This window comes from Corapipo altera, unplaced genomic scaffold, assembly GCF_003945725.1.
Source record: "Corapipo altera isolate COAL_440 unplaced genomic scaffold, ASM394572v1 2b, whole genome shotgun sequence".
In the NCBI taxonomy this organism is placed as follows: domain Eukaryota; kingdom Metazoa; phylum Chordata; class Aves; order Passeriformes; family Pipridae; genus Corapipo; species Corapipo altera.
Window position 1 is genome coordinate 25,361,604 of NW_020884874.1, and position 27,136 is coordinate 25,388,739.

The following is a 27,136-nucleotide window of genomic DNA, read 5'->3' on the forward strand; positions in this document are numbered from 1 at the left end:
GTTCGGTGGCTCGCTGCGGTGGTGGTGGTGGAGATGGTGATCTAAATTATTCACGCTGCTGCCGCCGGCCAGACTCCCCTCGCCGACCCCCAGCGCGGGGCCCGGCCCGGGAGCCCCGGCCCCCCCCGGGCCCCGCTCCGGGCCCAGGCCGCCCGGCAGGCTCGGGGCTTTGCCCTTGCTGTTGTTCGCACCCGCGGGAGCCGCTGCGACTTGCGCGGCCATGATCATCGCAACATTGCGAGTCCGGAGAAATTGGTGCTGATAACTATTAAAAAAAAAAAAATTAAAAAAAATTTGAAAAATAAAAAAATTCTACCCCCACTCTCAAAAAAGGTGGGCGAGCAGAGAGGTGGGGGGAGGAAGAAGAGAGGGGCAAAAGGAGGAACGGCCGGGGCAGGGACTTGACTGAGCCAGAGTATCCCCTACGGACCGCTCCGCACGCACCGAGTTACAGCGATTTCCCTCCCCGAGTCCGTGGTTGAGGTTAGAAATGGTAAGAACGTCTTACGGTACGTGCCCGTTCCCGCTGTGTGATTTCATGTTGAAAGTTTTTTTGTTCAGGTTTAAATGAAACTTTTTTTTTTCTCCTCCTTTCCTCCCTAACCCGGATATGGGTAAACACACGTCTGCCGGAGCCGCGCTGGCCCAGCATGGCATGAGCGAGCGAGCGAGCCAGCCAGCGCCGGCAGCCATCGCCCCCTCCGCCCCGATCGCTCCCGCGCACCCGCAAAACGCGGACTGGACTCCACGCTGGACTTGCTCCGGCGCCCGCTCCCCTCTCCGCTCTCCCGGCAGCGCGGCAGGGATGGGGGGGCCGCGCCCCCCGCGGATCCCCCCTTCCCACCGGGGTCCCGCCCGTGTGCGCGCCGCGGGTCGCGGCCCGCGGGGAGCGCTGGACCCGTGCGGGGGCTGCTCCGAGGCCAGGGGTCGAGGCGGGCCCCGAGGGGCGCCCCGGGCCGCCCAGCGCCGCTGGGGCGGGGGTGCAGCGCGACTGTCCCCGGTGCTGCGGGGCCGAGGGTGCCGCCGGCGGCGCTGCCCCGCGCGGGCCGGTCCGGCGGGAGGGCGGCGAGGGGCCCGCCATGCGCGCGGCGCACCGCGTCCAACTGTGCCCGAGCAGATGGATCGGCCAAAGTTTCGGGGGCCGCACGCTGCCCCCCTCCAGCCCCTTATGCCGGGCTCTGCAGCCGCCTCGTATGCCGAGGACAGGGACGCGTTTGCTCTTGTCTCGGAAAAATAAGACTTGTTTTAGATTCTTTCTTTCCCCCCACCTCCCAGCCACCCGCCCCCTGAAGATATATACTGTGTGTGCAGACGGTTATAAAATTTAACCTAAAATTCTGCAGCGGTAGCATCTTCGCAGTTGTCCACATTGTCCAGATGTCTCCAAATTCTAACGGTCATTTGCACTGATGATGCTTTTATATATAGGGCCGTTTTCAATATGTTCTGTGTACTTATTTGCAGATCAACAGGAGTTGATCAAGGAGAGAGAGGCATTTTCGGTCTCATAATTGTTTCCCCAAACAATATAATTTCCAGTACACACAAGACACTCATGAAAATGTACTAACACAAAAACCAAAATATGTAATATGAGTAACTCTTCCTCCAAATGGAAAGCTGCTGCTGACCTACATTTTTGAACCAGAGCAGTCTGAAGTTTTTTTTATAACTACCTTAATACAAATGATACCCTAATATAACAAAAGGTAATAGTCAGACATTATGGTCAACTAATGAAAGCATTTGGGAGTTCAAATACTTGGCTATGAACAGAGCAAACTGGGATATTAACAAACCTTTTCAATACAGTAAGGGTCTAAACCACGCTGTTTTAAATGTATATATTTATGCGCTCTGTTAAAGGTAAGCCCACTTTCAAATTTCAAAATGGATAAATAGGAGATTCAATCATAATACTGGAGAAGAACGCAGCGTATCAAGATGCTGTCATGAATAGGTAGGCTTTTTTGAATCCACTGTGAAAACATTAAAGAGCAGAAGCTTCATGCTATAATGTTGAGTTACATGCAAAGATCATTGATAAATGTATGAAGAGTGTGATTCCAGTGTCTATTAATTTTAGTTCTGTCTGAAGAGTCAGATATATTCTGATTTCCTTTATGGAGTTCTGAAAAGTCTCAGTGCTTGTCAAGTACATCTTGCTAATACTTCTGTTACAATTGTATTTTTCTCTTTTTTTTTTTTTTTGGTACTTTTTTCAAGTGAAAAAAGGTTATATGGCTAGTAGAAAAACATCGAGTGGGAAAAAAAATGGTGAGTAATTCTAGTGGGGGGAATCAGGTGCATACCCAAGGGTCATTATGGGCTGTAACAACAACAAATTGCAATTCTATGCAAACTGCTAGAAAGGGGTATATCATCTTTGTAGGAGAGAGAATAACAGAACTGTAAGATGAACTCATGCCAAATCATTCATCAGCTTTTGCCAAGAGAATACTACATCTTTGTTAGTGAGCCTTTTTGACATTTTCTCCTGGATTTTCTTCTTTTCTATATTCAAATGCACCCTAATTATACACATTAAACCACCTAAGCTGATTTTTTGAAGTCTTTCATATGCAAATAAAAATATAGATGTCTCCTTGTGTGTATTTATTTACATGTGTACTCTAAAATAAAATATTAAATCAATTACACTTTTTACTTCAAGACATTTATATTCGAGCAAAAATACATATATTGAAGATCTTCTGAGATGTACTGATAGTGCCTGGGCTGCAGATCGCAATACTTCCTGACATCCTCTGCAACTCTTTCCCATCGGAAAATAACCTGCAAAAGTTTAACGCAAATTTACTTTGAAATGTTTTCGCCCGGAAAGGGAAGAAAAAGGATGAGGCTTTAAACTGAAGAGTTCATACCTCTAACTCTTTTTCCTCCCATTTGTTTCAGCAACTCGGCTACAAGATTGGAACTAAGAGGCTATAAAATTGAGGCCCTCAGCACAATGAAATCAGTCTGCTATAAAAGGCAACACATGCCAGTTTTTCCTCCCCAATGGCAGATGCCACACCCTAAAGCAGACAGAAGGCACTGCAGTCTGTGCAAGGGAAGCACAACACAAAGCAACAACGATGGTTCAATTTTCTAGATCGCAAATAATGTTGAAATTCCTTTTGCCATCTTTGCTCATATGATGAGTGGTAGTGTTTGTTAAATTCAAATGCTCCTTTCCAAAAGCTCTCATTGTATGCATGAATTATGAATTTATTATAATATAATGTAAAAAAGCTCTAATTGCCATGCACATTATCTGCTGCAAAGTGATTGCATTGATATTTGATATCGTAAGTGTGCAGTTTCAACTTTAGTTCCATTTTCATTGTTCCTTCAATTTAATTATTTTCTATAAACCAATGTTGTCCAAGTGCGGTTTCTTTCTCTGGATTTTTTTCTGATAAATTATGAACTCTGGTGCTCTGAGATCCCTTTTCAAGATAAACAACATAATTTTCTAAACTTACTCTTGGTAAGTTTTTTATTCCATTGGCTACAACGTCCATACAGAGCCCCTAGGCCACCCATCTGTAGGTCAACCCCATGGAAGTTAGGTGCCTTTCTCAGCAGTACGGCAGCCATCCTTCCATTTGGTCAGAGCAGCGCCTTCCAGATCATACGAAGAGTAACAGTGGAGAGAGAGATGGAAGACAAACCAATACTGTAATAGGTCCAAGGTGTTATGCTAGAAGTATTGGAAGAAATATTTAATTTTGGGGGGGGGGTGAGGTAAAAATCCAGTCAGAGGTTCAAGAGCCTGTTGGATTTGACCTGGATACCTGCAAGAGTCTGAAAAATCCCCGTGTACAAAAAAAAAAAAGCAAGCTTTTTTGCTGTGTTCTTGTTGTGCTGTATGTTTAAATCCACTGCACAGTTTGATGAAACAGTTGTCAAATTCACTGTAATTCTCACTTTCCTTCTTTTAGATTTGCATTAGATTTAATGAGGAAAAAAGAGAGAAGTACGTGGGCCTTTATTAAATTATCATTTCTTTTACTAGTTAAACATCAAATCGAAATCATTCCAAAGTCAGTGTAAATCTTTTAATTTATTTCAATAAGGCATAAATCACATCACAGAAAAGTAAGCAGCCAGCTCAGGGTTGCTTTAGCTTGGTATTTGGAGCTACAGTAATGGAATTTCACTTTAAAGATCCCTTATGTGGTCAACTTATAAGTATAACATAGTGGTGTTTTCTTTATTGCATAATATTTACATTTCAGTCACAAATGTAGCATGTAAACTATTACCATAGATATCCAGGTGATAAGCCAGAATCTCTTAGGTGTATAGCCTGCAGGTAAGTGTAATAATTTTATTTTAGCTGGTCATAATGAACTTAGAAAAAAAAAGTGGTTTATGCCAACAGATTGTGGCCTAAAACATGTAGAGAGTGACACATTCTACCATTTAATTAAAATCCATTCTTTAGCAACCACTAATCTTGGGCAATTTAATCAATTTCTTCTGGCAATGTGTAAACAAAAGGACTTCAAAACATCACCATCTACATCTCCAGAATGTCATACATGATTTTATTATGGAAATGCAACATGCTGGATTTAGACCACTTGAATAGAATGTTTAAATACCTCAATTTTACAAATGCGAATCATCCATTGAAGTCAATGAGATCACTTGTTTCCTTAAAGTTAAGCCCTGATTAAGTGCTTCTGTGGACTGAGGCCTCTAGGAAAAAACAGCTCTTGAGTCTGTACTTTGGTGAGATAGCAACCCACCAGTTTTCTAAATCAAATCAAAATCTCCCACTTGGCAGTAATAGGAGGGGTTGTTGATTTTGGGATTTACCCACCAGTGAAATCTGAGACTTTAAACTGAATTACACTAACATTTCTGGATCCTATGTCATTGTTTGAGAACATCATTGCATTTTGGAGAAATTTAGAAAAAGGCCAGCTTTCCTTTGAGTTCATAATTTATGGTCACATTTATTTATAAATTAGAAAACTTAAATGAGAATCAGTATAACAGTAATCATAGAGTTCTCTGCCAAGTTTCTTTCCCATTCTCCTGCCTTTACAAATCTTTTCTGATGTGCAAGAGACACATGGGAAACCAAAAGAAATATTTGCTGTTAGCTACACATTGGTCGGAGGTCCTTCCTGTCATCAGTTGTAGCATGCAGGGTTGACTGATACATGGAAGAAATAGTCAAACTGACAGGACACAGCTTTCACACCCATAAAATAAATGAGATTGGTACCTTAGCTGTAAACACACTGGATGTTCAAAGAAAAATAAAAAGCCTTAGTTTTCTTTCTTAAACTTTTTCCACTCTATGGTCGTACATTTTATATATCACAGTATTTATCTATTGCTGTTTCTAGAGACAGAATAATGTGGCCTCCATGTCTTAACCAAGTAAAATAATTTGTCTGTAGGATATTTTTATGTACAGCCAGAAATGCACGGATTTTAATAGGAGATGGCACAGTATTTTTCTTTTGCAAACTGAATTTCTTTTCTATGGCTGTAGTGTATATGCAATTCTGAATTTTTACAAGGGTGACAAAATTGTGATTTTGCCTGATGCACTCTATTTCTGACCCATTTCTGTAGTATTTTGCATTTACAATCTTGAATACAGCTGCTCTAATTCTTTTAGTGGGAGCCTCACCTTTCTCCTTTGCTATAATAGTCTGTAATTCCCTTTTTCCCCCGCCTTATCTTCATTCCCCACCCTTTTACACGTGCATGCATGTCTGCTCTCTGTGAAATCCCAAATTCCTGCAGCCCAACTTTCAGCTGCCTTAGCTTCCTGAAGTATAGTCATGCTGTATCACTCATAAATATCACTTGTACTGCAATCCTGTCTTCCAAGTTCCAAGAAAGTCCACCAGAGTGTGAATTTTTTTAAGCCCCTCTGCACATGGGACACAAAATGAATGCTCCTGGGGACCAGAAGGAGAAGCTGCAAAGGCTGAAAAAGGATGAAGGAGGAGAGAGATGGGAGAGGTCAGATGAAATTATCCTGAGCCTTCTCCATTCCAACCTGGTACATCCTGTGCTTTCGCAAGGGGGCAACTTCCTGGTTTGAGAGCTGTTTCTTTGATACATTTACCCTTTAAGCACTCCTGTAAACTGAGAAGTCCAGTAACTCCCAGTTCGCCATTAAGGAAATGAGGCAGAAGGGAGGAATGCCATGGCTGCATGAACATCTCTTGCAGCTGCAGCACCAGCTCCAACAGCTCCAGGTGACTGCCACAATCACCTGGCATGGACCTTGGGGGTGTTGATGCAATGGTCTGCACAGCTGCATGGTGTGCCAGCAACCCAAGCGGAGAGAAAGAAAGCCTATTTTTATCCAAATCCTTGCACTGACTCACCCAACGGCTCAAACAGTAGTGCTGGCATAACAGGAAGGGGGAAGAGAAGGGGCAGAGTGCACAAGGCTGTTACCCGCTTCTTACTGTTTGACCAAAGAGAAGGTTTGGTGGCAGAGGGAGATAATAGGGTCTGTTAAGCCAGTACTACTGCCAAAAGAAATGCATGTCCTAAGATTATAAACAGGTGCTCTTTTCCAAAGCCCAGCTGATCCCGTGAAAAAAGTCACTGTCCCCATCTTTTGTTGGCATCACCCATCAGATATTAATGCTCCTCACATCTGTTAGTACAGTTGCTAGTATGAGTATTCCCTTTTCAGATTAAACGAGCAGAGTTACCAAACTCACATATTTACACTACCTGCATTACCTCAGACCCATTTGCCTAAATAAGATTAAGATGAAGTGAGCCAACAGATCTGAGGAGACAGCGAACTCCAGCAGAGGGGCAATAAACAGCTGGCAGGTGGTAACCTCTTCAATAAACACAACTTCTGATGTACTGAGGGACTCTATCCATTTAGGCCCTAAACGTTGGTCATGGTGATGTAGAGGCAGTTACATGTCCGGAAAGAGAGTTTATCTGTTCTTTACATGTCAGGCCTGCAGCGGTAAAAGCTTCAGGGTGTGGGGTTTGCCATCTTTTATTTCTTTATTAACTTCTTATTATATCTTTCTATTACTGCATCAATGGGATGTACACTTGTGAAGCATATGCTGAACCATTGTACATCTCCAGAGTCCCAGGTTTGTATTATAACTGCTGGTCCATCATCCTTGCTCATGCAGAGACTCAGTGGAGCCTGAAAGCTGCAAAAGCGAACTTGTGATTCTTCTCTGAGTTTCAGGTGGGAATGGTCCTTGCACAGGAGGCATCTGAAATGGCTGCAATCTCTAGATTCACAGTGAGAGGTTAGCTTGGATGAGGTTGCTCCACACCAGCTGAAGAAGGGGCAGCCATGGCTTTGTTTCCAGGGAGCCAGCCTAAGAGAAGGCTGAGCTCCTGAGGGGTGCAATAGCTGTCAGTTACGCACGCAGCCCCCATGGACATGTGGAGCTTGCTCCGATCCTCAGCAAACAGGACGTCACTACCAACTGCCGTTAGGGTACTTCACTTTCACATCCTTTCTGCCACAACATGTCTGATTGTCAAAGCCACAATCAAATCCTCATTGTGAGGGCAAAGTATTTCTCAAGAAGAGCATCCCCTATAGCTGGCTCCCTGCTTCAACTAAGCTAAGAGCTAAACTAAGGTAAGAGAAGGGTTATATATATATATATATATATATATATATATATATATATATATATACATATATATATCCTGGATGTAAACTACTTCAAGATATGCAGATCTGAAAAATCTCAATATGCTACTAATCTAGGGCGTGATCCTGGAAATGCTTACTAATTCCTGTAGTTCTTCCTCCTGTTAAGCCATGAAATTTAGTGACAGACTTGAGCATCTACCATGTGGTGAGGACTGGACTGTTTAAAACATCTGTTTCTTCTTGCCTAAATTTAAAAAGAAATGTTATTAAAATTAGAAAGACCATTCTATTAATCCAAAATATCATCTAGTTATTTAACAAAGACTTAACAATGTGAGTCATCTGCATTAACAAATCCAGATGCTATAGTCAGAGGCAGCAAAGATTCAGGGACTGACAATAGACTTGCTTTGTATGCTAATTAATTTTTTGCTATTTGTTTTTCATTCCAAAGAGACCATCCCTAATATTTTATCTCTCTTGGTGGATTCTAAGTGAACAGAAAAATTCTGGGTTCTCTCTCTTTCTTTAAAAAGTAATATACAAATACTATTAAGATTTTTCTAATCTATTCAGCGGACTTCATAAGAAAATGAAATGTGTGCATATCTTCTTGCTGTGTTACAGCTGTTTTCGTCTCATCCAGAGGATTGGACAAATGTGGTTTTCATTTGACCACATTTAAATTTAAATTGCCACACCATTCTGTGCTGGATGTAAACTTACTATGCATATGTCCAAGAAGAAAGGAGCCTCGTTTGGGAACCGTTGTCCATGGTGATTCTCACCAGCTAGAAATCAGGGACTGCACTCATTCTGGGAAAGGCCACATAATGTAAAGTCATCACAATCACCTTGTCTTTTTTGCTCTTCATTGAAGGGCTGGTCTCACTGAATGGGAATTTTCAAAGTACCTTGCAACACAAGAATCACAGTTCAGCAGGAGCAAAGTGAGGCTAGTACTAAACACTTTGCTGATTTAATTTTAATATATATAATTTTTATACAGAGATCTTATTTGCACAGCTCAATGCAGTCATGTATTTGAAGAGCACTGCTGATTAATTAGGTCGGTTCAGTATGAATCAGTTAGGTGATCTCTATTTTATGTCTATTTTGAAGTTCATTATTGTGAACTTCACCCCATTCAATTCTCCATCCTGTTTCAAAAACTTATTGCTAACTCTACTTGGGCAGGAAAGGGAATCATTAAAAGCACTATGCAAGCCTCTTGAGTATGGTGGGTCCTGTTACAGATGTATAAATCCAGCTTATTACTCAGCTAAGGGGAATTGACTTTCTTGCTAGGTTTTGAAAACAGAGAGATCATGAGTTGGAAGGTGTGAAAACTGCAGTTTTTATGACCAGACCTGAACCAAGTTCTCCATTCCTGGGTTGGAGTCTGTACCAGCTTTAAAAGTAATTTGCCTCTTTTTGTAAATATATATTATGGTTTTACTCCTATTCTCTTGAAAGAGTGCAGAAACAACTGATTTCATTTGTTTGGAATATTTATCTCAACGCTTCAGTAAAAACAAATTCACATTTCACTTAGAAATACAACAAAGGTGGAACATGCTAGACTTCCCTTTTTGCTTCTTTACTTCCAGTTCAGGAGTTTCTTTATTCAGTCTGATGTTAAATCTACTTGTATTAGGGAATCCTTTTTATCTGAGCAAATCTTATTCCTTAGCAATGAATCTCAGAACATTGTGGGGTGATTGTATAAAGCCATTGCTTTTTCTTTATTGCCCACTAAAGAAACATTTATGATTAAATGGGAAAGGGAACTATCTCATTCTCTTGAGCTGGAGATATTGGACTCAATAATGTCCTTCATACGTGTATGCTCTATTTCAGCTAACCAGTTAGAATTGCAATATAAAATTGTAAATCAATGGCATCAAGCACCTGTGAAGATGAGTAAGATTGCAAGCCATTTCTCAGATAGATTTGGAGAAACAGCTCCCAGCCAAGAACTCTTTTACATGTTCTACAGGGTCTGTCCTAAATTACCCCAATAAAGTCACTTGTTATACATCATATTGAGAAAATTGCCAGCTATCTGATGTCAAGTACTCAGGAACACTATACGTAGGGGGACTTGGACTTGGAGATATGTGACATACAACTGGATGTTAATAAAAATTGAGTTACAGGCTCTTTAGCTGGCTATATGCAGAGCTAAAAATTCAGAATCTTCTTCAGTAATGAAAGCAGCTCCTCAGGAATTTGTTCAAATCTGTTCTGTTTAGCTATAACTGCAGAAAATGCATTATTTCTATACAAAGTGTTCCTTTATTGATTACTTCAGTTCGGGTAGGAATAGTTAAACCCAGTTACTCATAAACACTTTATGAGATAGAAAGAATGAAAGTAAGAAGGAATTTTGTTTGTTTTTCTTGTCTTTCTGTAATCACAGTGGTATCTCTTTTTAAGCTAGTCATCTTCTGCTTGGCTGATTCTCCTGTAAGGGCTTTAATAATATGAATTTAATATGAACTGTACTTTTGTACCTACAAATATATATCAGTTGAAATCCTTACTTTCTGCATTTTGGAATAAATTTACAAAGATTTATATATGTGAAATATCCCCAGACCTAACAAATGCAGAGTTGTTATTGCCCAGCCATGGTTTTTACCTCTGCAGAGCTCAGAGATCAGTGCAGTATAAACACTTGGCATGGCAGCCGGAAAATATAACATAAAAATACATACCACCCCACTGATGGTATTTCAGCCCCACTCACAGAGCCGCCAGTAGCCACTGAGGACAGTGCTGTCACAAGGGTGTTCTCCTGTTCCCTGCAGAGGACATTGGAAGGTGGGGGGAGATACGTCTTAGTGCGTGAACCTGATGGTTTATGGTGCTCTGGAAGAGTGATGACAGGTCTGCTGCCAGAAAAGGGATTAGAATGTTACCTAGAAGAAAGAAGATAGAAGGAATCAAAGAATGATCAAAGAAAGGATCAGAGAGAGGAGAAACTCCAAGGAGAGGCACCTGCACAGAAGATGGCATCACAGAGGTCAAAGCATTTTATTATGGCTCTGGATTCAGAAATGTGAGGCAGAAGTTATAAGCCAGTAAAGAAAATGGTGACTACTTCACTTGGTGTCTTTGATTCAAAAATGATTTCTAGAACATGCTTGCTCATCTATGAATCATGAGGGTTAATTACATAAAATTGCTTGACCTGTGTTATACCTCAGGTAATGTTACCTAAAGGTATCTTCTGACCTTAAATTTTATGAATCTGCATAAAGTAACTGTAAGGAAGAAACAGAAGAATATGATGTTGTTTCACTGATTTGAATTACAAAATGCATTTGCATCTTCATTTGCATTTACTGTCTTAAGAATAACTGTACTGTATGCAGTTGTGGGATGGAGTTGTCACTGTGAGTTGAAAAGAGGTGAACATGTTTCCTGAAAGACCAAGATCACATTCACAGGATTGATGTCTACTAGCATAGCTGTAAAGAGATGCCAGCTCTGTCAGGCGTAGCTGTGTCAACAGAAGCCTCTGGTAGAGACACAGTTGTACCAGTAAAATGGTATTTTTACCAATAATATTTTATGACAGTGGTGGGAGATGGTTTTATTCTACTAGCAGACAGTAGTGTTTTGCTAGTACAGATGTAGCCATGCTAAACTGCTTAGGATTTTAGTATTCACTGCAAAGCACTCCCCTCAGTGATTCCTAAACTAATCAATTTTGTTGGTGCTGCCAGAGAAAGGCCATGCAACTGGCCCTGGCAACTGACAGCTTTGTGGTACCATACATGACAGTATTTAATAAGGGGAGAGTGCAGAGAGAGTTTCATGAGAAGTCCAGGCTACATCTGTTGGCCACATAGTTTTTTCAGGCAGGCATGTGAAAAGATCAGGCTGAACGAAGTTGGAGTAAACAATGACTAACAAAAAATTTTTTTTCAAAAATACTTTCTGTCATTTGAAGAAAAGGTTTAACAATACTGGTAAAAATGATACTGTAATAAATTGTGCTGACCCCATGGTTTTCATAATTACAACTATACTGGAAAATTCTTTGTGGTGTAAACTAGCTCTCAGAAAAGACCCTAGGGGAAAGGGTGAAGGGCGATAACAGTTAGCACTTCATTCAGGAGCAGGGAAGGAGGAGGGAACATCACTACTTTGGTCTGTAAGGGCAGGCCAGATGCACCAGCTTGATCAGACTGTGACCCACTCTCAAGCCTTGCCTATACAAAGTGTGTGGATTACTCTTTATTCACTTGTGCTCATGGCCTCCGTTTCCAGAGAGTTCCTAGGAGGTGAGTGTGCACAGCTTTAGGACCAGTTTATCAGATTCAGTCTCTACTGAGCTGGTGCTCAAAAATGCAATTCTTCGTTTTCACAGTTCATATCTAGGCACTCTGTAATTTGGAAGGGCATGACCACTAATCAACCTTTACTCCACCTTAATAAAGTTTTGCAATATTCTATGTCCTTACTTTCCCCCTCCTCCCCCCATCGCAACAAATTTCTTAAAGCCTTTCAGTACTCTGGTACAGTTTTTTCTCTGTCACTGCTTCTGCAGCTTTAACAATGATTCTCCTGCTCAAAATGGTGACTGGTTCCATGCTAGAGCTTTCACTGTGTCTGCACAACTCACACCTGAGCCCTTCTCCTCACCGAGGAACAGGACTCAGAGGACTCAAAGCTGAACCTTAGGGCAGAGGAACAGGACTCAAAGGCTGAACCTCAGGGCATTCAGAAACAATTTGGAGGTGACTGTGGAAGTGATTGTTGGGAATGCATTTTCAAGCAAGGTGAGCTAGGGATGCTGCTCCGACTGCTTCTTCTCTCTCTCTCTCTTGTACTGTTGTGCCATTTGTGTCTCATGGTGCTTTCACAGTGCTCACCCACCACAGGGCTTTTGTTTCTCCTTATTTCCAGCATTGCAGCTCTGACTCTTCCGTTACCACACCATCCCACCATACCCCCGTTGTCTGTCCCCCATCGCAGCAGCTGCCAGTCTCACACGTGTGTGCCGACATCCCACACAGGACTGTGTGGTGCTTTATTTCACTTCTCCTCGGGGAAAACATGAAGGGCTGGCAGCGAAGGCTGGCAGCGAAGTGGGAAAGTGAAGGATCTGGGAGGGGTGCAGGTGCACCTCAAGGCAGGCTAGAGGCTGGGAGAAGCAAAGGAATGGAGAAAAGATTGCAACTTCTGCTCTGAGGTTGTGCCTTGCACCTCAGAAAGAAAGGTGCTGGCACACAGGAGGCCTAGAGAAGACTGAAGTGGCCCATTCCTCTCCATGAGGTGTTCAAACACACACACGAGCAGCACAAAAAGATGAACACAGCTGGGAACAGGAGCCTGTGGAATAGTGAACTGCTCTTTGCTGCAGTTACTGTGCATTCTTCCTTGCCCTTTCCAGGGAATTTGGGCTCACACAGGCCATGGAGAAGGGCTCAGGTGCCAGCAGAGGTGGGAGCAGTGCAGATCCTAATTTGCTCCCATGGAGGGACTGGTGTGGATCCAGCTGTGACAGGGTAAATGAGGGCCTGGAGCTGGGTGTCTTCGGTGCTGCCAACCTTCCGTGCCAAGCCCGGGGAAGGGAGACGCTGCTCGACTCGATTTGGTTCTACCAGTGGAGACAGGAGCAGGGTGAGGCACACACCGACCGCTGCCCTGAGCTGGAGGGGGTTCAAAGGCCCAGCACAAACTCCCGTGGGGCTCAGGCAGGACCAAAACTTTGGTGTGAACATGGGAGATGCCTGACAAGGCTGTTCTTGGCAACTCCTTGGGCAAGTGGCCTACAGCTGAGACTCTGAGCACTGTGCAGCCCCTCACTGGGGCACTGGGGCCGGGAACAGGTTTGGGGGAGTTCACAAGGGTCCCTTTTGGGGATGGAAGTGCTGCTTGGTGAAAGCTGTGTTTGCTTTTGCTGGTGCACAAGAGGGAGGTTTAAACAGCAAACAAAACAAAACAAACAAACAAAGCCACAGTGGTTGAAGCAGTGAATTCAAATATCACTTATACTAATGTGTTGCAAATTTGCTCCACAAAAAAATGTTATTTTAACACAAAGATTTTGGGAGTGTAGGCAACACAGATCCCAGGCCGTCATAATAACTACTTAATATATGAAGTAGTGTTTCCATGGGATCCTAAATTGAGTGGGTAAATAAACGCATGTATCTTTAAATTAATTCAATCCGGCGCAATGCAACTGACTGCCCCGGGTCTGGTGCTACTTAGGACGATCCCGGCAGCAGTTTGTGAACGCCGCGAACTCCCGGCAGCGGGCCAGGCACGGGCCGCCGGCTCTGCCCGGCGCCACCTCGCGGCCGCCCGCCTGCCGGGCCCGCCGGCGCCCGGTGCCTGCCGGGAGCGGCGGCCATGTCGCGCTCCACGGGCCGTGGGCAGGGCGGGTTGGGAGCTTCCGCCGGCCCTTAGTTCTCTCCTCACACGGACCTCGGCAATCAGACAAGAGCCTAGGGGCTTACCTTCTTTTAGTATTCTGAGTGTGTTGTGCCACATCATCTGCGCAGTGGTGCCACTGGAGCTGTGGTGCCCGGTGCCTCCTGCCGAGCTGGTGACGCTGGCTCCCTGGGCTGTTTTTTTGGGGCAACAGTTCCCCCCATGCCTGTGCGTTCGCCTCTTGCTCTACTCAGAAGTGTTTTTCTAAGCGATAATGCTTAGATGGGACTTGGCACACCCATTGCCTGCGGAGAGAACACTTGTGGTAGTAGGAGTTGTGATAAATCACAGTTACCTTGAAGGGGCATAAATGGAAAAAAAGAAAAGAGGAAAGGACTCAAAATTTTTATTTGGGGTACAAAGAGCACCGAAGTTAAATTTTCAAAGGCTTACAAAGACCAATGGAAAAGCAATGGAGGGATTAAACAGGAGTACTGGTTTTATCACACCCTGAATGCTCATTCTGTAGATATGCAGCAAAATCCTTACTAATCTCTAATAAAAGTCCTCAGAATATAGTGTGGCCTTGCAAAAAATGGCGTAAAAGGGCTATCATGCATCTTTGCTCCATTCCCCATTTGGTGGACATTAAGGTTGTTGCCTGATGGAGGTTTTGAGAGCAGGCAAAAGTCATGATACCGCTGCTCCCCAGGGCAGTGTTGCATGCTGTCAATGTTGTATGAAGTCAGTTGTACAGTTGTGATGACAGCCTTGACAGGCAATGCTTTCAATAGCAACCCAGTGTTCCACAGTCTTTTGAGAAATTAAATATGTTAATTTTTTTTTACTGAAAGTAAGTTTCCATAAGTGTAGGGACAAGGTTAGAAATGTTACTAAGTATACCCCTCAATGGGTGAAATACCAGAAGATCAAGACAGTCATTGTTTGTTTTTCAGTCCCATAACGAGGGTAATTTTTGACTGGGGAAAGGGTCAGACTTCTGATTTTGTCATTCCTTGGGTTTGCAATACTACCTAACACTGTACCTGGACTGTATCCTAGTGTAGTAACTCTGTGTGTGGACAGGAGTGTCATGTGTGCTCACAGTGGCAGTGGGCTCCTGGCCACTCAATGACAGTATCTTCCTTCGCAGGATGCAGCAGCCCCTTCAGTGTCCAGATATCAGAAGCCAGGAGCCATTGCCTGTAATGAACACTTCTCTCAAACCACCAGGACTTAAATTTCTATGCTTGCTTTGTGCTGTTCTGCTGTTCACAAACTGCCCACATGCTGTTCCTTCCCTCCTGTAGGACACTGACCCCTGACAGCAGATTTGCTGAGGTGTTTTTTCTCTTCTACATTGAGCCTTTCAGGTATAGTCTAACTGAGAAGAGAAAGTGGGCTAACTGGTTTTACATGGTCCTCTGTACATACATCTACATGTATGGGTGAAACAAGACTTCTGAGTATCTCACCTTCCAATAGAAAATAAATATTATTTTTAAGGTCTTAGAAAGAAATTTTGTACGTCTATAGAGTGGGTCGATGCTTTTCTGGCCAGAGAACAGGGGTTCTCTTGGGTTTTATAAAACATGCTCAAAATGGGGCCAGAGAAAAAAAATCAATGGTCGGAGATACTATATGCTGATTTACAGATAGATTAGGGATATCAATATTACAGCCAATATGGGTATTTGTACATTATGTTTGTGCTGTGTATAGTACCTTCATTTTATTCACAAGCCTAAATCACATCAGAGATTCCTGAGCATTCAAAAATAGGAACTCTTACATAACTAAAGAATAGAAACTAAAGAATAGAAAGATTCTGATTAATATAACTGCCTTCTTGAATGTGTATCAAACCCATGATTGTAGAGAATGGAAAAAGTTACTTTGTGGAGTTCAAGCTATTTCTCTTTTGTTAAAACAAGAGCAACTTGAAAGATGGTGTAAGTTTTATAATTCAAATGGCTCAAGTGCCTTACTCTAGGAGTTGGAGGAAGGAACATCTTATCCACACTGCTACCACTTATGTGTATTTAAAAATAGACAACACAGAGACTCGGTATATACCTGATGCTTCTTGCACAGTGGATACAACTTTGATGGTTTATGCCATGTCCAAAACAAAAGAGATTCTGTACCTTCTTCTCTAACACAAGGTTTTGTCTGAACTGAGTGTACTCAAGAGGGGCAAAAGCTGAACTGAAACTGAGCCATTTTGTTTCCCCTACTCTAATTCTGCTCAAAGAATATCAATTCTAGCTAAAATTTTGAGACAATCAAAAAGGCACCCTTCAGTAAAACTGGATGTTTTACAGATACAGTATGTGAAGAGGAATATTTTCTTCTTCCAGTGTCTTTTTTATGTGGTTATCATGTAGATAACAGCAGGAAATTCCACTTAAGTAGATCCTTAATGGATTTAACTAATGGTTTCTTTGTGATGCTCTCAGACAGTTCTCCTGTAATGTGGATCCTCTAAATATTTAAATCCACCATTGAAGCATTTAATAGGAAGAAAGTCTCCTACCATTAGAATAAAGAAAAGGCTTTCAGCTGGAAACAATACCAAACCAAAATCTGATTTGTACAACTGCATCAAGAATCCAAGCTCACTTGCTCTCTGAGGCAACTGGTACAACAAGGACCTGGGGTGCCAGGTAAACAACAAGGGATCATTTGTATATTCAATCTCTGTCCTTTGCTGTTTCTCTACGTCCTCTATATTTTTGAGGGCTGTTGGTATGATTATTGATTTGAGTGAACAATAAAGCTGGTAAATTAATATTGCTACTTACTGTTGGTACAGGGAAACTGCCTAACCCATGGGCTCATGGAATCTTGAGAATAGTGGGTGGGTTAACCTCGCATGCTTCTCCTTGTTTTGAGTCTTCTGACACTGTCTCAAAGTGATCTTACTGTTCTATCCATTGTCCTTTTATTTTATTCCTTTTAGAAGTGGTGCCTAATGTTTCTCGAGTTCCATAAAATATTTGAGCTGGAAGGAAAAACCTTTTAGAAATCTACTTACTGTATTGTCAAAACCCAATTTTTTCTCTCCTGTCTCCTGCTTGAGAAAAACAGTCACTTCAGAAACTAGCACTGCTCTTTAAGCTGTCTGCTTATTCCTGGATTTTACCATGTTTCCCTTGCACAAAGAACAAAATCTATTATTTTCAATCTAGATTGTTTTTGAAAATGAGAAATAATAGAAAAAGAAAGGTTCCCTGTAGCTTGCATTCAACAGAACAAAACCATAGAACTGCAATTGCCCCACAGCTGCTTTTGTGGTATATAATATACATCCACTACCTTTGAATACGTAGGACTCCTCAAAAAGAATAAATATCACTCTCAGCTAAATACATCTGTTTATTCTTCGCTGCACAGTTTGAGCACGGATGTTTATTTCCGCAGATGATATCAATAAATTTATAGGAATTTTCTGCCATCACTTCACAGTCCGTATTGTCTAAATCTACCTGTAACCTGTTCCATTTCTAGCCCTTAAATACAGACACTTTTAAAATTTTATTCTCTGATATTTCTGTGATACAATTAATTTCTGCATTTCAGTCACTTGGTATTATTATGTATACAAGCACATAAAGCCATTCTGAATTCTTCCATGCACAACTGTGGTATACACAATAATACACAATATAAGCAGTAAAGTTTCTCACTTGCTATGGAAACTGAACATCTAGAAAGGGCACACTGGACCAAGTTACCCAAAATGGCACCCTCATTTGGCTCTAATGGGAAGGTTCTCTAATAAAATGAGTGTGTACTTAAATTTTTCTTCTTGTTGCATCTCAGTGCTGTTAGCGATAATGCAGAACTATCAGCATGTTCCTCTCACGCTTGTACTTTATGTTGCATGGATACACTCAAAGGCTCAAATTAAAGGCTTTCTTGCTATCCTACCCGCTGCCAGAAATGGAGTGCCTGTTTTTAAACCAAGTGCCGGATTCTTTGTTACTCGGTATCTCCTGCAGTTATGTAAACCAAAGAGAGTAAATGGAAAATGGCTATTGGATATTAACATCTATGTAAATCAGTGCAGATGCTGAACTGGTAGCATTTTATATCCCCTTGCAGAGCAGAATATGACTACCTCAAGTTAAAAATGGGGTGAAATTTATTTTGGGTGAAGGAAAGCAGTAATGAGTGAGTACATGGAAACTGCTGTCACTTGGAGCCAGTCAAACTTTTCTTATCTAGGTGCCTGTGTGGATTATTATGTATGTTATGTATATGTGCACTTGCAGTCCCAAAAGGTCAAGAGAGTTGATTCTGCCCCTTTGCTCTGGTGAGATCCCAGCCAGAGCACTGCATTCATGTGTAGGGTCCCCAGCACAGAAAAGACATCGACCTATTGGAGTGAGTCCAAAGGAGGACAAATATAATGAGGAGGCTGGAACGCCTCTCCTATGAAGACAAGGGTGAGAGAGTTGGGTTTGTTCAGCCCAGAGAACAAAAGGCTTTGGGAAGACCTTATAGCAACTTCCAGTACTTAAAGTGGGCTACAGGAGTGCTGGAGAGAGACTTTTTACAAGGGCATGTTGTGACAGGACAATGAGGAATGGATTCAAACTGAAAGAAACTAGGTTTAGATCAGCTGTTAGGAAAAAAATCTTTACTGTGAGGGTGGTGAGGCACTGGAACAGGTTATCCAGTGAAGCTGTGGATGTCCCATCCTTGGAATTTTTCTAGGCCAGGCTGGATGTGGCTCTGAGCAAGCTGAGCTAATGGAATGTGTCCATACCCATGGCAGGAGGTTGGAACTAGATGATCTTCAACGTTCCTTCCAACCCAAACCATTCTATGATTCTATGATTTGCATGGCGGTTAACAAGCAGAAAGTGCAAGCGCTGAATTAAGGATAAAGGCCACTTCACAGAATCCCAGAATGGGTAAGGTTGGATGGGACCACAGTGGATCATCTGGTCCAACCTCCCTGCTCAAGCAGGGTCATCCTAGAGCACATTGCACAGAATTGCATCCAAATGGCTCTTGGATATCTCCGGTAAGGGAGACTCCACAACCTCTCTGGGCAACCTGTTCCAGTGCTCAGTCACACATATAGTAAAGACATTCTTCCTCATGCACAGGTAGAACTTCCTGTGCATCAGTTTCTGCCCATTGCCTCGTGTCCTATTGCTTGGCACCACCAAGAAAAGCCTGGGTCTATCCTCCTGACACCCTCCCTTCAGATACTTATAGACATTGGTGAGGTCCCCTCAGTAGTCTCTTAGGCACCTAACTCCAGTTTTTTTGCCTTTGAAATCTTTTGTGCCTTTGGAAACCTCCTATTCTTACCTAATTTATGTATGTATTTACTTTTGAAGGTTTTGCCTATTTAATCCATGATAGCAAAGAAAGGATATAGTACTAGTCTGAATTGGTACAGGAGCAAATGCCTCCAAAAATAGTGTGATTTTTTTAGAGGCCCATCTGTGAATTGCTGCTTTGTGCTGACCTACAATTTATGCAGCTTTTGCCCAAATCTAATGGCTTAAAAATAGTTTGTAAGTGTTACACGCATTCAGTCAGATTAGTCACTTAGTCAAATCATCCTTTCAACTGGTGCTTTCAGCAAATGGTTAAAACAGCATTTGAGGAAGGACCAGGTGTATGATCTAATGCCTGAAAGCAGCTCATGCTCAATGACATAATCCTAAGAATAAATGTGTTGTAAATGTATGGCCAAACACAAGAGAATATCTGTCATCAAGTAGCTAGAAGTGCCACATGGTTTTTGTATCACTGTGCTGGAACCACTGAGAGTTGTGCAGCACTTTCAGCTCTTCTGAGAAATATACCACACACTGCTTCATCATGCGCTGGATCCAGGGCAGATGCTTTTAAGAAATCCTTAACCAGCAGAAGTAAAATCTTACTGGGTATCTTTTCTTCTAGATGGAAGAAACTCAAAATTCACAGAATTTTAAATATACAGCTTCTAGTGGCATATATTCAACGGACTGTGGGACAGTGCCTCTCACCATGTTGTGGCACTATAGCTAAACAGAGGACACTGGGAGTCCTGTGCACAAGGATCAAAGTCTGGGTCCATCAGTGATGTACATGATGCCAGGTTAATCACTTGGTCTCTTCATGTCCTGCTTCTACTAGTGTATCAGGATAATATGCAATATGGATATTTGGAAGACAAAAACTTGGAAGAAAGGAACTGTACTACTACTATTACAATGACTATTGCAGTTGCAGTTGTGCTTTCAGAACTCACTGTAAATAATAAATTATTGACTCTCATTTAAAGATTATTCCAGATTTTTCCAAGAATACCTCTTGGACTAGACCTCATTCTTCATCTCTACATCTGTCTTCACTGTGAATGTGTATAGCTCTGCCATTACTGTCTTTACAGGTAATTTTTAACTGGACTCATTGTCCTTGTCTTCATTCTTGTTCTTGCTAATCAGTTCCTTTCTTGATGTTTTTCTTTCCCTGAAGGATGGTATATCTTCATTTACAGTTTGAAAACTACCACTTAAATGGAGTGTTAAATCACTTCTGGAAACGGGGCCTAAAATAAACAGTTATACTGTATGAAAAACCACATCAACCTTTTGATCCTGTTCTTGCCTCTTTTCAGAGGCATGTTAGGAATAGCTGTGTATACAAACTGAATGTACTCTCTATCTTCAAACCCTTTACTAGGACCCATCCTAGTATTTGAGTGCTCATTGCAACTCTATGACAGTTCAAATCCACCCTCTCCTGCTAAACCTGCAACTAACTTCTCAGCTTTCCTCCCTCAGTTTCCTGCCTCTCCTGCAGCCATTACCATTACAATCTGCAGGTGCTCCCTCACTCCCTGCATGTCACTTCCAAAGCATTCTGCATTACTCCTTTCACTGGTGAGCCCTCTGACTCACCACTATTCAGCTTCTCCTGTTCAACTGAATTGCTGTTGGCCTGTTAACTTTCCCAAATAGTAAAAAAAAAAAATAAAACTCAAGGTAGTTACACTATTGTATTAAAATTGGGGAGTTAAAGAATGGACAGTGATGAACCAGAGTCAGCATAGATTTTGCCATTTCTAGGGAGGAGGGGTATTTATGGGCTTAATTTCTCACAAGAACTGGGCAATGACACTTTATAAAAAAAAATTAAACATCCTCGATTTTTCATTTTGGGGAAAAAAAAGGAAGGAAATGATCTGTAATAAATTGAAAATAAGAATACAGAATAGAACCTCTTTTGTGGCCACAGTTTAATCTGTAATATATAAGAGGCTCATTCAGCAATCACCTCTTTTGGCAGCAGATGACGGCTGAGATTTTTGTTGCTCCTGGATAATTGGTGCTAGTGGAGCAGCTGAGAACTGGAAGGCCTCATCTTACACCAGTCAGACCCAATTCTCAACCTAGTTTCAGAGTAAATGGGAGACCAAAAAGAAGGGGGAAGGAGTTTTTCTGGAGTCTTTCTTCCAGGAAGGGAAGAAAATTGTGAACAAGTGAATCCTCATGGCCACAGGTAGAGACAATTCAGCAGTGGGAACCGTGCCTGGGATGTTCACTGAGGAACCCTTCTTGTCGTCTCCGGTTCGGGTGGGTGGTAGACAGTCTCACAGCCTGTTTGACATTCAGGAGTGAAGGCACTGATGAAGCAGAGCTCTCCGTGTCTTAGACAGGAAGGCACGGGTAAGGAAAGAGACCATTGACACCGTCTTTATTTCTCTTGATGTGGAGTTTGTATCCTGGTGCATTTCTGTGTGTATGTCCCCTGATGTCAGTGGAATTAGTGTTAGGGGAGGAATAGAAGCATGTCCCACAGGCATGGTCGCAAGGCAAGGAAGAGATCTCCCAGGGGCCTCCCAAATTTGTGAAGGCAGTGGAATAGTAGATCTCAAAAAGAATACTAAATGTGAAATAGGGGGCTGGGATGTTTCAGCTCATTAGTGATTGTTAAAAATAACTATTACTCTGTGAGTGTAAACTATTGAGTATGCCATGCTTAGAATGAGGTTGAGAAAGACGCTTCTTCATAGCCCGGTTATTATACATGGTCATCTACAATCATTGCTTTTTACACTGTGGTTTTCAAAGTGTGTGAAAAACACTTTATACTCCTGTGTGTGTCTAAGTTGATTTCACACAGTCCAGCCCAAGCCACCATGTGCAATCATTTAGTGATTATTTTGTGTGCCTTTCTAATGTAAGACTCTTTGAGCAATAGCAGATATTTAATTGATTGCTCTTTTCATAAAGTATCAGCATTCAGCCAGTAATCATTTTATTACAAAATGGTGCTTGGAATGAGCAGCTTTCTCCCACACAGTAATCGCATTGGTTGTGAAAAGATAGGATCAGGTGACAATGAGACCTTCTCAATGACACTATGGTAAATCACACTCAATAAGAGTAAAGAGTTCTGAGTAAAAATTATTCCATTTTCTATTAACAAAGTCCTTGGCAATTGGCAGCCAGTGCCACAATGGCAATACTTCAGACACTGCTGGAGAAGTAAGAGATTGTTGTCCGAAACGGAAAAAGTTAGTAGGAAGCTCAGTTAAACTGAGCTTATATACTCATTTTTCACTGCTAGCTCTGACAGCCTTTTTGGGGTGTGTGTGTCCCATTTTAAAGCTTCTCTCCCTTTGTTGCTCTGAAACTGTTGGGTAAAACTTAATCCATGGTATCTGTTAAGGCAATTATATCCAGCTTGTCTCCATGGTATCTAATATACCTTAGCAATTATGCACAGAGGTACATTTTTTTTCCCCTTGACATGTATATCTTGCAGGTAGCATTGCATTTGTTTATTTATTATATTTTATTGCCATTGTGTCTATTGGACAAAAAGTGGTTTCATGGCAGGAAGATATGTGGCTGTTCCTGTGTTTTCAAAAGGGAGATGATTCCATATTTAGCTTTCTACTTCCTGTGATGGCATCTCTCATTCTTGTTGCATACAGCTGTTTCAGAGAGGTGCTTTGAAAAGTCAGGTTAGTGTAGGCTGAAGAGATTCCTGTCTCTGAACTGTCCCATAAAGGGCTTTGAAAACAGCTGAGAATCTTAAAAATCATGAAACAAAGGGGCTTAAGAAGATACACGATCTCTAGTCTATAGTATAAGAACTGTATTTTGCATGACTGAAGCTTTTGAAGTCTCTTTCCCTGATTCACATGATCCTTGGAAGCTGCAAACACATGACTATACCGTGTCCAAGACATGATGCCATTGTGACCAAGAGTGGGTGCTTCTTGACTGGGTTTGGTCAAGTCAGGCTGTTACTGCAGTGCTTTGTTCAATTGGCTCCAGTCTTCACGTGTTGATTTGAAATAAATTAATTTGTCACAAGCGCTGGTGAGTCTAAGATAACCTGCACCATGCCGGTACATTGGCCCCTGCCTGAGTGTGCAGATGACCTGAAATAAATTCTAAAAGTACTGAGAGCTTCCATATTTTTATCAGTTATGGTAATCATGACCAGTTGAGCATTCATTCTAACATTTTAGGACTCTCAGTCATTAAGTGTTATTTCTTCTGGTAAAACCACTGAAAAGCAAAGATCAAATTGTGAAGATCTGCACTGCCTACTGTGAGTAGTCTATGTTTTGCCATGGACAGGCATGAATGGCTATTTAGGATTCCAGAGAAGCCTGAGACAGAACCATACTATATTTTCCTCCACTAGCTCCCAGCTAACAAGTAACTTCAGGAAAGAAAATGTCCTTGATGTATCAGTTTTTTGAAATCAACCATCTTGCTCAGGACAGCTAATTTCTCAAAACTCAGACACTTCTATGAAATAAAATGCACAGTATTATTTTTAAATGAAGAAACATTATTTTCATTTGCATTTCTGCAGACATAAAATGGCTAAAGAATTTTTCCTGAGATTTAGAGAAGTTGCCTTTGGCCACAAAGTGTGAATAGAGAGTTGTAACCCAAAGGTAATATTTTCAGCAGAATCTTATCAAGCAGGCGGCTGAAATGAAATTTTTTTCCTCATCTTATCTGTTACCAATGGATGATAGGTTTTCCTTTCATCTTCTGTGTGATACCTCCCTCAACTGCATCCGAGTCCATGATTAAATTCCTGATTGCTAATTAATACAAGTTATTATTTACTGTTATTATTAAGTAAGGGCAAGGCTGTCTTTATCTGTCTGTAGGGTCTGCCCTTATATCTGCTCTGTGTATTGCTACTACAGTGGAACTGAATGTGCCTCAGCCTCGTGCAGATGCACTGTGTCAGAAAACATCTGCTAACTGCTGATTTTATGCATATTACAGAGACTTTATGTACTGTTAAATGGACCACTTTTTCATTTCAAACCATAATTTTCCATGTGGCATCATTTGATCTGTCCTCACTCCAACATTTGGTTTGATCAACTCATTTCTTCCTACCCAATATGTTTGTTGTAACCTCCTCTATGGCTGTGTGTGTCCTCTCTGTGAATGGAAATTACTACAGTGCTCCTGTCATAATAATATGGTGGTAGGGCAAAACGTGTAGTTTTAATCAATATATTTTATTTCCATTAGCTTCTTTCATCACCGAGCTTTAGTCTAGACAGCTTAGGTCTGGTAATGCTACCCAGCTACATACATGATCAAATGCAGGTTTTCAGGAGCACCCAGGACACTTAACCGGGTACTCGGTTTAGAGCTTAAATGCAGCTGATGAGGAGAAGCATGTCCTCCACACAGAACTTCACTGTGCCTGTACACTGGACTTCTGAATGGAGGAGACAGAGGGGCAACTTATTTGGGTCACTGCCCTTTGGGAACACATCCTTTTGAGCCCTGCTGTTACCCTCCTGGCAGTTGAGCTGCCAGGCCGTGGCAGTAGAGGGTGCAGGAGGCAGAAGTGGGAAAGGGTTAAAAAGGGGGCCATTCCCTCTGGAGATGGGGCATGCTTTGCTACAAATTGTTTTGCTTTGGTTTTCTTGTGACATTTAACTTTATATCAGCTACCTGTCATTCCCCCCTGGTTAAACTTGAAATTACTGTGGAGAAAGTTACTTTGTAGATCCAGGCTGTTCATGACTGCTTTGCATGGGCTGTGGAATGATGAGCTTTTGTCTGCCCATTCCTAGGAGTTCTTGAAACAACAGATCTCTTCTGTACCTGTTGAATCACAACTTGGGATTAGTACAGCTCTAATTACAACAGAGAAGACAGTATTTATTTGGTAACCTTTGGTCATAGTGACATTTCTAGAGGCTACAAGGAAAAAGATATAAAGTTTGAATAACACGTACCAGTAATTTCTGATATGTGTAAGTAGCTGGAGGAGGGGCACATACTGCTGGGGAAATATTTTTGCCAGATAAAACATCAGTCTTTCTTGGCACGCATAGAACTCTATTGGTACATTACAAAATAATAACAGTCCCCCCCCCATTAGGTTTTGTATATTTAGTGATTCTCACAAATTTGAATAAATATGGTTTATTGTTATTAATAATAATGCATAATTAGATAGCTCTTTTAATCTTCAAAGCACTTTACAAATCCGAGTTTGTTAACTAGTCCTTGCAACAGCCTTGTGAGGTACAGAATTATCCAAATATTAGAGGTATATAATGGTGTGCAGTGCACCAGTTTCCAGCAACTTTTTAACAATGCATTGAAGTGTGATATATGACCTGTATCCATATATTTCTGGAATATCACACAGTGACATAAATGTATCTAAAATAAGTGATTCCTTCTATGAAAACAAAGTAGACATATCACTTATGTGTGTATAATTCTCTTCCAGTTCATTTTCTCAAAAATTATAATTTAGTTGTGCTTGAGGTAACAGTCAGGAAAGCCAGCAGTGATGTTGGTGGGGATACTGGGGTGCAAGACACTAAGCTCATTTTTGTAGGTGAGGGAAAAAGGCTGGTTCCTATCTCAGGTATTTTGCAGTCCAAAAATATGATAAGAGACAACAGATGGATACAACAAAGAGACAGAGACATCACGAGGTTACAGTAAGAGGATTACAATTACTATAAGAAGTGGTGGCCGTAGCACACCAGCTGTTTAACCATTCTCAGATAATTTTTTAGTCAGTGCAACAGTGAGAGTAAGAGTATTATTTGAAGGAAGATGACAAAATGACTAGGCAGACTTTTTTAATGTTTCCACATGCAGATGTAAAGGCATATGGAAAATATCTTCATAAGAAAATGGGTTTTCACCTTTGGTAAAAACAAGGTGAGAGCTAAGGATTCTGATTTACTATATGAAATCATGATGGATGAAACAGGGATAAGAGATAAACTGAAGTGAATTTGGGTCTGAAGTGAAATGCAAGGTAAAGGCATGCAGTGACAGGGAAGTGAGGTGACAGGAGTGAAGTGCCAACACAGAAGATGACAGGTGTGTTTTGATAGAGCTGTTTGGTAGAAGCTGTTGCAGTTCGGAGGCTGTTTCAAACTCTGTAATGAAAGTCTTGTGTTTCTTGGCTGTGCTACAGGAGGTTGTGAGGACAGTCTTCCTACACTAACTTTCTGTGGCCTCCATGATGCGGACATCAGTACTGTACTTTGCAGCTATTTTAGTCCTGTGCAAGAGTGGCTTGCACCTCTGCTTGTTGTTCAACTCAAACACTCTCTGTGTTTGCATACGTGCCTTAAGACTCAGTTGAAACACAGGGAAGGAGTGAAGATTTACATACCACATTAATCTCTGATCAATGTGGTCTCTCTCCATTCTTCACTGCTCATGGTAAAGCCCTCTCCACACATCAGTCCCGAGGCTACAGATTCTTTACCATATTGCCGTAGCAGCCCTTTCAGACAGCCTGGTATGGTAGTTGCACATATCCCCACTGCATACCAAGGTGTAATGTAAACATATATGAACCATTTTAAACAGGAAACAGCCTTGTTGTGGTAGCACTGAGGTCTGTGCAAATTAATCTGTCCTTTGAAAAAGGCAGTAACCCTAATTTGCGTATTATTTCCAGTGTAAGCATTTGGGTTTTGATCAAGCAATTAATGTACTTGATGGGAGTCTTTCGCATTGCCTGCAGTGGGCTTTGGATTGGAACCATAATCCGGATGTCTCACATGCATATACATCCTTAATTAAAATTTTCTAAATTACTGTTACATAATGAGTA

The 27,136-nt window shown here is 41.6% G+C and overlaps 1 long non-coding RNA gene across 1 annotated transcript; it reads right to left on the minus strand.

Moving 5' to 3' along the window:
• Nucleotides 1-10,465: 10,465 nt before the first annotated feature.
• LOC113942985 lies at nt 10,466-15,259 on the minus strand. The gene is made up of 3 exons (XR_003526140.1): nt 15,135-15,259; nt 14,116-14,334; nt 10,466-10,560 (listed from the first exon to the last, which is right to left on the minus strand). It is a non-coding gene; the product is annotated as an uncharacterized LOC113942985 (long non-coding RNA).
• Between the last annotated feature and the right edge of the window lie 11,877 nt (nt 15,260-27,136).